This window comes from Adiantum capillus-veneris, chromosome 3, assembly GCF_014529385.1.
Source record: "Adiantum capillus-veneris isolate H3 chromosome 3, ASM1452938v2, whole genome shotgun sequence".
Taxonomy (NCBI): domain Eukaryota; kingdom Viridiplantae; phylum Streptophyta; class Polypodiopsida; order Polypodiales; family Pteridaceae; genus Adiantum; species Adiantum capillus-veneris.
Genome location: NC_140933.1, coordinates 21,440,613 through 21,450,929, shown reverse-complemented (window position 1 = coordinate 21,450,929; position 10,317 = coordinate 21,440,613).

The following is a 10,317-nucleotide window of genomic DNA, read 5'->3' as shown; positions in this document are numbered from 1 at the left end:
TCCAATTTTCCATACTTTCCCCATCTAAGGTGGCTAGTATGACTGCCCCACTCGGTGAAACATCTTCTCAATGACAAAAGGACCATCACTACAAGAGGTACTTAATAGTAGCGACGCTCGTAGTGCGACGCTCAAATGTGAAAAACCACGACATCGCTATAAGCGTCACTATGAGCATCGCTAAGTTACTTGTAGCTTAGCGACGCCTATAGCGACGCCATCAGGGCTAAAAAAAATAACCGAGAGCGTCTGAAAACTCAGATCTCAGAACTGAGTTTTCAGCGCGCGCTCAAGCAAGCAAGGTAACGCGCACTTTCCCTCTCTCTCTCTCTCTTTCTTCTCCACACACACACACACACACACGGAGAGGAAGGAGAGCCAGGTATGCTCCTTCCCTCTCCTCACTCTCATGTTCCCTTCCCCTCTTTCTCTCTCCCTCTCTCTCTCTCTCTCACACACACACACACACACACACACACACACACACACACACACATTGTGTTTTTGAGAGAGAGAGAGAGAGAGAGAGAGAGAGAGAGAGAGAGAGAGAGCACAAGCATTAAAAAGAAACGCACACACACATGCATAAACAAAGAATGCACATAGACATTGAGAGAGGAAAAGAGAGAGAGCATGCATAAACCAAAAACACACACACACATGCATAAACAAAGAATGCATACACACATTGAGAGAGGAAAAGAGAGAGAGAGAGAGAGAGAGAGAGAGAGAGAGAGAGAGAGAGAGAGAAGAAGAAGAAGAAGAAGAAGAAGAAGAGAGTTTTAACATCATAGGAAACTATCCCAAGAGACCTTAAAGATCTAGTCGATAGGAGTTGAACTCAAGACCTGTTATTCATGAGGGAAATGGCATAACCAATCTATCACACTTCGGTGATAGAAAAGTTATATCATTTTTCTCCTTTTTTTATTGGTGTGCACACACACCAAACCCACACACACACACCCGAGAAGAAGAGAGTTTAATTTAACATCGTAGGAAACTAATTAAAGAGACCTAAAAGATCTAGCCGATGAGGAGTTGAACTCAAAACCTGTTATTCAAGAGGGAAATGGCATAACCAATCGACCACACTTGGGTGATAGAAAGGTTATACCATTTTTCTCTTTTTATTGGCGCGCGCACACACACACACACACACACACACACACACACACACACACACACACACACACACACACACACACACACACACACACACACACACAAGAAGAAGAGAGTTTTAACGTCGTAGGAAACTATCCCAAAAGACGTTAAAAATTAGGTTAGATGTAGACTTACGTTAAATTAGAGTTAGGCTTATTTAAGTTAAATTAGATTAAATTTAGGTTTATTTTTAATTAGATTTACGTTTGATTAGATTTAAGTTTATTTACCTTAGATTTAGATTTACGTTATATTAAATTAGATTTAGGTTTACGTTATATTAGATTAGATTTAAGTTTATTTACGTTATTTACCTATTATTGAAAGGCATAACCAATCTACCACACTTGGGTGATAGAAAGGTTATACCATTTTCCTCTTTCTATCGTGTAGGATAAGGTCAGATTTAAATTTATGTTGTCAGGAGTTTTTTGGAGCAAGGGATTGCGCATATGTACATACACATGCATGGTGCATGAAATAAAGTATTGCCCATTTTCCAGAGCCAGGTGGTTACGTGGGGCCCACATGTGTAGAGGTAGGACAAGGTGTACATAGTGCATCGATTTTCACTATTACCAGTACGACTGTGTTTTTCCTACAATAAGGAGGAGTTGGTAGCGCGTAAAACTTCTCGAGGAAGCTATCTGCGGGCCGACGACATGAGGTAAGCAGGTGCGTCAGATGGCATCGAGTGGCGTCAGGAGGCCGAACGGGGTCAATATTTGCACGTGGAAGAATACGGACACAAAGTGGTGTTTTCTTGTGAGAGTTATGCAGAAAGGTCATCATTAGGACCACTTTTTGGGGCCACTTCACGTGGTGGCGAGATGCATTATTGGAAAAAAGCTGAGTGCCAGGTGTGCGAATGATGCAAAAAGGTGACAACTATGCACTGCGAGGTCAATTTTTGGCCTGTTCGGGGTCCGTTTGAGGTCATCTAAAAGACCAAGGGTGCCCAACTAAAAAAGGTAAGTGTGGGAACTGAAAAAACAGAGAGAAGACCAGGAAAAACGTGGAGAAGAGAAGAGGAACAGCCGCAGGTGTGTTTTTTGGGTTTTTGGAGCCTGTTTTGGCCGTAAACTGTTCATCCGAGGTCGGATTTGAGCACTTTGACATTGTAGACTGGGGTTTTGGGCCGTTCCGAACGCGATGGCGCTGTCCATTTTGCCAAATTCCTCACTCTTTTACTGCTGTTTTTTTGTGTAAGTTTCTCCTATGAGCGAAGTTTCTGCTGCAGTTTGTGATTGTATCTGGCTTATTTTACCCATATTGTGTGAGCTGTTTGCCCCATTGTTGTTGGACCAAGCTCATTTGTATCTAAACATCAGAAATTCTCCTCTTTTGAGCTGAGTTTTTTGGGTGTGTGTGTGTGTGTGTGTGTCTGTGTGGAGTGGGCAAGTGGATAGTCTCTCTCCTCTCACTCCAGAGGTGTGTTCCCTGTCTCGGCCAGGTGTGTTGTGTAAGCCGAGTGGTGCCCCATAGTGTGTGTGTGTATCTTCCCAAGAGTGTGTGTCGGGTCGTTATAGAGGCGCTGTGTGTGTTTTCATCCCGCTCACAACGTTAGATTAGATTCAGGTTTATTTAAGTTAAATTAGATTAGATTTAGGTTTATTTTGAGGACACCGAAGGATTATACTGCCTACGCGTTTGAGAGTGGCCGATGTCTCGGCCAGTGCGTCGGAGATGCTTATGAGTGACTCGAACACTATGTCGGGGTCACCTAGAGGCCTGGATGATGAGCATTCATCGGACAGGGTTGTTATAGATCACGGGAGGGACATGCCAAAGTGATACGCCTACCTCATCAATCGTATGTCCGATGAGACCATATGACCCCTGAGGGGAAGCAAGTGATGGGCCGCATACAACAGTTGTGTAGATGTGGATGGGCCTCACATGTACAAATACTTCAATGCAAGAGTTTAATACTAGCTTTGATGGGTAGCTTTGGAAATTCCATAAGGGAAATCTCACTCTACCTATAGAGAATCACAAGAGGTTAGCACAAGAATTATTTTCAATGTAGGTTCTTGCCTACATAAATGTCTTATCTTCCAGGAGTGGGCCTATCAAATGTTTTAAGGAGGATAATTATAGGCAAAAAGGAGAAACACTGTTCTGTTTATTTTTTATTTTTGGGAGGAGGGGGGGACTTTCTAGCTTTGCAAGGACACAAAAGAAAGCTTTTTAATTAATGGACAAAAGACACACTTACAAGACTTTGTGATTGTATCTGGCTTATTTTACCCATATTGTGTGAGCTGTTTGCCCCATTGTTGTTGGCCCAAGCTCATTTGTATCTAAACATCAGAAATTATCCTCTTTTGAGCTGAGTTTTTTGGGTGTGTGTGTGTGTGTGTCTGTGTGGAGTGGGCAAGTGGATAGTCTCTCTCCTCTCACTCCAGAGGTGTGTTCCCTGTCTCGGCCAGGTGTGTTGTGTAAGCCGAGTGGTGCCCCATAGTGTGTGTGTGTGTGTGTATCTTCCCAAGAGTGTGTGTCGGGTCGTTATAGAGGTGCTCTGTGTGTTTTCATCCCTCTCACATTCTTTTGGTGCCCCCACGGAGGATCTTCTTCGAGTACCTTCTGCTTCGAGCTTCGAGCTTCGAGCTTCGAGATTGGGGATTACAGGTTGCAGGTTGCAGATTATAGGTTATAGGGACAGGTACAGGTACAGGTGATTCACACAGGTACAGGTAGCTGGAGTACAGTGATATACTAACAGTGATGTCACTTGCAGTTGTTGTGGGTATGCATCACTTGGCGCCTATTTGAGCGCATTGTCTGCTGGATTGTATGTTACTTGTGGATACTGCCATTGTACGCATTTGTGGAGCCATACTTGGTTGTATTTGGCAGTCCCAGCCATTTCTGAGACTTGGTCTGGAAGATAGTCATTTCTGATACTTGACTATACGCGATTTGCATTATCCTTCGTGTGAGGGTCGATAGCGTGAGGTTTTTATTGAGCTGGGGGATTCTCAAATGTGGAGATCCTTTCGGTGATACAGGTAGCTGGAGCACCCTTTTTGTGACCTCGCCATAGGCTATGTACTAGTGATTCCTAATTGATGCTTGGGTTCTATTGTTGGCAGTTTATGCATACATAGACAGTCTATATTTTGGGTTCACACTGCTCTACTTCTGAGGAAACTCTGCCAAAATTTTTCCAAGTTATGATGGCTGGTTTTTTGGTATTTTGAGCCATTTATGCTGTTATGCTGCTGAAATTTTGGCAAAATCAGAGGTTGAGTCAGGTGTGCCTTCTTGGGAGCTTCATGGTTGGCTTTAATGGATGATCAAAATGGCCCTCAGTTCACTCCTTTTCATTTAACTCAAAGAATTCAGATTAATGTTCATGTTTTCCAGAGGATGGTTCAGTTAGGGCCACATGTAGGTTGCAGCTTGTGCATAGTGATGTTTGTGGGCCCATGCAAACTCCGTCCTTGGAAAATTACCTATACTTCGTGACTTTCACTGATGATTACTCCAAGAATGCATCGGTATATCCGCTTAAAGCTATGTCCAAAGTGGTTTTGTGCTTCAAGCAATTTTTGCCTATGGTTGAAAATGTCTCGAAATGTACTATGGGCACCCTCCGTTCTGATCGAAAGAGGGAGTAAATGTCTCATAAATTTAATGCATTTTTTATTAGTCATGGGATAAAACACCAATATATAGTGCCCTTTATTGCTAAGAGGAAAAACAGGTCACTTACAAAAATGGCATGATCTATGGTCAAAAGTCAAGGTTTGCCGCATTCGTTCTGGCTTGAGGCCATCATGTGTGGCACTTATGTAGTAAACAAGTGTCCTATAAAAGCTTTGCAGTCTATGACTCCATATGAAGCATGGCATGGTAGAAAGCCTTCTATTAAGCACATGCGTGTTCTTGGTTGTTTGGCATATGCTTTGGTGCCACAAACACATCGCAAAAAGTTGGATGATAAGGCTGTCAAATGTATTTATGTTGCTTATATTGCTGAAAGAAAATGTTACAGGTTGTATCATTCACAAACAAAGCGTATCTTGGTCTCACGGGATGTTGTGTTTGTGGAAGATTCTGTTTAGCCCTTGTTGCTGTCATGTACTAGAGACAGTAATGTAAGCTCACATGTTATGACACTTTGTTGCCTCTTTTCAGTGGTGGAAGTTTGAATGTAAATTCCAATGAGAAAAATATACGACCTATCGGGGTTTCTAAAAATGTTATAGATTAGCCTATTACTGATGCAGATGTACATGATGTATTTGATGAGGAAAGGGATGAGAATGAGCAGGCTAGAGGTATGCCTAAATGGCTGGTGCTGCATACTTTGCGTGGTAGTAAATTGGATGCACCTTTCTCTTGGTGTACTCGGTCAGCTTCTCGCCATGCATCTTATGCATCAGATTGTCATGCTTTGGTTGTGTCTAGCTTACATGATGTTCAAGAACCTCTATCTTTTGATGAAGCACAGAATTTGAAAAATTGGATGGCTGCCATGCAAATCTAAATATGATGCACTTATAGAAAATGACATATGTACTTTATGCAATTTGCCTCCTAGCAAAAAGGCCATTGGTACAAAGTGGGTTTACAAGTTGAAATGCAAGCCGGATGGTGAAATTGATCGCTATAAGGCTCGACTTGTTGCAAAAGGTTATGCACAACAAAAAGGCATAGATTATAAAGAGAATTTTTCTCCCACTTGTCGTATGACTATTGTGCGTTTTCTATGTGCATTGGAAGCTTATTTTGGTTGGGATGTACATCAATCAGACATTGTTACTGCTTTCTTGAATGGTGACATATTTGAGGAAGTTTATGTAACGCAGCCTCGCGGTTTTGTCAAGAAAGGACAAGAGGATAAAGTGTGCAGATGTAAGAAAGATTTGTATGGGTTGAAGCAATCTCCTTATGCTTGGTATGAGAAAGTTGACACTCATTTGGTCAAACGAGGTTTTTGTAATTGTCCAATAGAAAGCACATTGAATGTAAAGCGTGAGGGTGATGTACTTCTCATTGTGGTTCTCTATGTAGATGATTTGCTGATTTGAATGCTACTTTCAAGATGAAAAGTTTGGGATTGTTGCATCATTACTTGGGTATACAATTAAGGCAGTGTGATGGTGGTATTGCCTTGCGTTAGAAAAGTTACATAGAGACATTGCTTTGAAAGTTTGGACTTGAGGATTGCAAACCTATTGCCACTTGCTTGGAAACATGTTTAAAGCTGAGTCTTTGTGATGTTGGTGATCCTGTCAATGTCACTCTTTACCAAACTGTTGTTGGCTGTGATGGCCGATTTTTGAAAATCAAAGAAAACAAAAAGGAAAAAAAACTTATTTCTCCTCTGCTGGAGCCTTGGTGACACTGCTGGAAGGCTCGGCAATGCGTGGTAAACCTCACGACGCCCTACGGGCATGGCACCCCCCCCCCCCCCCCCCCCCCCCTTCAATTGGCCGGCCTTATCACCCTCAGGCCCCCGCTTGTCTATACCCCAGCCTAGCCGACCGCCTTCGTTTTCAGATACCCCTTCTCTCTCTCTCTCTCCCTGTAGTTATTTCCCCGGCGGGCATCGGATGAAATAACCCCCCCCTCTCTCTCTCATTTTCCCTACATATCTCTCTCTAATATCCTCTCTCTCTCACCCACATCCCCCCCTTACTGACCACCCTCGCCAAGTGCAAGCCTCGAGCACTCACCCAAAACCTCTCCCGTTTTCCCTCTCGCTCTCCCTCTGTGTCGAGCTGCATGTGAACTCCCGCTCTCCCGTATTCTTACCCTCACCCTCTTCCTCCCTCACACTCTTTTTTCCCCCCCTCTCATTACCCCCCCCTCCCCCCCCCCCCTTTTGGCCCGCTAATATTCTCCCTCCCCCCTGTTCCCCACCCGCTCGCCTCACCCTCCCCTCGGCCTCACTCCCCCTCCCTTGGCCCGCTATCCCCACTCTCTTTCTCCCCCCCCCCCCCACACCATTGACTTCTCCCCCTCCTCTCTTCCTTGAGACACCATGCAAAACAAAGAATAGGACAACCCCCCCCCCCCCCCCCCCCCCCCACGGTGGGCACCCACCTATGGATTCCCTCTCTCTCTCTCCTATCCACGCCACCTCATCCTCTCTCTTTCTCTTCCGTATCAGCCCGAAGACGTAGCGCAAGAAGCCGGGGCCCAATGCTCTCCCACACCACACACTCACACCCTCATCCTCTCCCTCTCACACCCTCATCCTCTCCCTCACTCAACACCCCAATCCCCTCTCCCTCTCTCGCGCTCTGTTTCGGCACCACCCGCCCGCCATCTCTCTCTCTCTCTCTCTCTCTCTCTCGGCCTGTACAAGCGCAGCACGGCTTCTCTCTCTCTCTCTCTCTATACATACACCACACACACCCACACAGACACCCCATGCACACACACACACACACACACACACACACACACACCACACACACACACACACACACACGCATACCATCCCCCCCCCATCCCCAAGCACACGTAGCTGCCACTAGCTGCCAACATAGAGAAAAAAAATATATAAAAAACATATATATAATATATATAGATAAGCCCCCGTTCCCACCGCACGCTTGCGCACACATACAAATACACACACACGCACTCACGCATGCGCACCCATATACATATATATATATATATATATATATATATATATATATATATATATATATATATATATATTTATATATATATATATATATATACACACACACACACACACATCCGCCCACATGCACATACGTAATACACGCACGAATATACGCAGATAAATATAAGGAAAAACAAAGGATTTCACGACTACGACGACAACGAAAAAGAAGGAGGACCGAAAGTACGCCCCGCCAACAACAAAAAGAGGAAATGCACCAAAGGCATGCCTCGGCCGACCCCGAAAAGAAGTACGCTCTACACCGACTCACCGGCAACACACCATCTGCCGGCAACACGCAGCCACAACGCCGTTTCCAGTAATTTATAGGGTATTTTCATCATTTCTCCAGTTTTCACCTGAGCCATTGTAAATTTCCCATTTTTTTGTAAATATCCTCTCTCTAGGTGATGGTCACAAAGGCCCACCTAGAGATACTCATCTTTTAATAATCTCCCAAAACAAAGCAAGGGTCAACCACACCAGGCCCACCACTTGCTTTGTCTCCCCGATTAAGCTTACCCTAATCACATTGGGATTACCATAATCCAAGCAGCCAACACCTATAAATTGGCACTGAGAGGTCACTATCGGGGGGGGGGGCAACAGTCCATGAGAAGTCAGCACTTGGTAGAGTGTAGTGGGAAGAGTTGACACTATCACCATCACGGGGAGGGGGTTTGTGTGTTGAGCTTGCCTTGGGAATTGCACCATGCAAAGGGAGTCACGTCCACCTCTCGACTCCAATGGTCGATGCATACACGCACACACGCTCTTGATAGCAAGCTCCACAATCATTGAGTCGTCTTAGAGAGCGCACCAAGTAGTTTGCACCATCTTTTCTGCCTACCTCTCTATCACAACGGCGTGTCATTTGTAAATAAAGCATAAATAATTCCCCCTCACACCCCCGAGGGTTTTCATCATTTGCAAATCTCTCTCTCTCTCTCTCTCTCTCTCTCTCTCTCTCTCTCTCTCTCTCTCTCTCTCTCTCTCTCTCTCCGTGTGTAAGTTTGCGGTGTTCATATCATCGTGGTTTGCGTCCTAGCCGCTTAAAGCTAGGTGGTGCCCCCTGTTCGGTTTATCGTGCTCGAGGCGCGCCATTTGGCCCCCGACGTTTTAGAGGCCGTCGGGGTTCGGGGTTCGCTTTGCTCCCGTTCATTTGGTGCCCCCACTGGGGAGGGCTTTCTAAGACCGTTCAGTTTACAATGCTGAAAGTGACACTCACTATCCATCATGGATGAATGGCTGAAGGAATTTTCTAACTAGAGGACGAAAGAAGAGGAGACGAAGGAGGCACTAGCCACCTTCATTGACGTGCTACTGCCAGGCTGCAGTGTCGTTAGTATTCAAGAGGTAAATTCTCCATCTCGTGTTGCTCGTTCTAACCATAAACTGGGAGCATCAGGTGGGAGGTCGGCGAAGTGTCATCACTGTTGTCAACCAAGACACACTGTCAATGAGTGCCAGCAACGAAGGCAGCGAAAGGGTTGAAATCATCTACATCGACATTCATCGCGAAGAAGTCATTCACATCAAGGAAGGGAAGAAAACGGTGAGGCCTCTTTTCCCTAAAGAAACTGCAGTGAAAGTTATAACTCCAAAGTGGCCTAAAGGGGCTGCTCGAGCCAAAGGTAAGGAGAAGATAAGATAGTCTGGAAACACATGACTCCGAAGGGAGAAGCATCTGGCCAAGCAAGTGCTTCAATCTCAGAAAGCCGGATAGTACCCAGCTTGCCAAAGAGGAAGTCATCCGAAGCTAGGCGGCGGAAGGTCGCCTACTTTTTAGCACGACGCATGCGAGTGCTACCAATCCACTTCGACAATCTGGAAGAAGTGGTAAGAAGATTCCCATGTCCTAGGGAAGAGTGATTCGGCTACTGCTCTCACTGTTTTGGAAAGCGAGTGGAGGATCTTCCTCCTCTCCCTGTACAACTTATCCTGAAGAAGCTCTCTACCACGGGTGAAACCTAGTGGGCCGGGGACGAGTTGCCACTGAATGGAGTAGAATTCATACAACACGCCGACTATGGAAATTACCTGCAATTGCTACTAGCCAAGAGGCTGGGAGTGGTCAGACGCGTCGTCATCACCTCGTACGTGCTGAGCAACGAAGGAAAGGTAGAGTCCATGAAAGGCGACGACCTCTTGTGGATGTGCCGACTCATCAACACTGGAACAGTAGGAGTATAAGTAAGTATTCCACCCTCTGTGCATGATGGAAAACGGGCCGATGACATTTCCATTCAGATTCTTGCAACATATGCATGTGAATATCTATGTAGATAGGAAAGTCTTCTACCAACATAAGATCGTATACCTATTCGGTGCGGAGGTACTAGGAGAAATCCTCAATTCCCCAAACCCTATCATTCTCCCCATATTGAATTATCATCATTCCTTTAATGTTTCTATCTTTATCATGTTTTAACCTATCCACCTACCTCTGTAAAAAGGCCGCTATGAGCCGCTACTGTTGTTTTAAAAAAAAAAAAAGT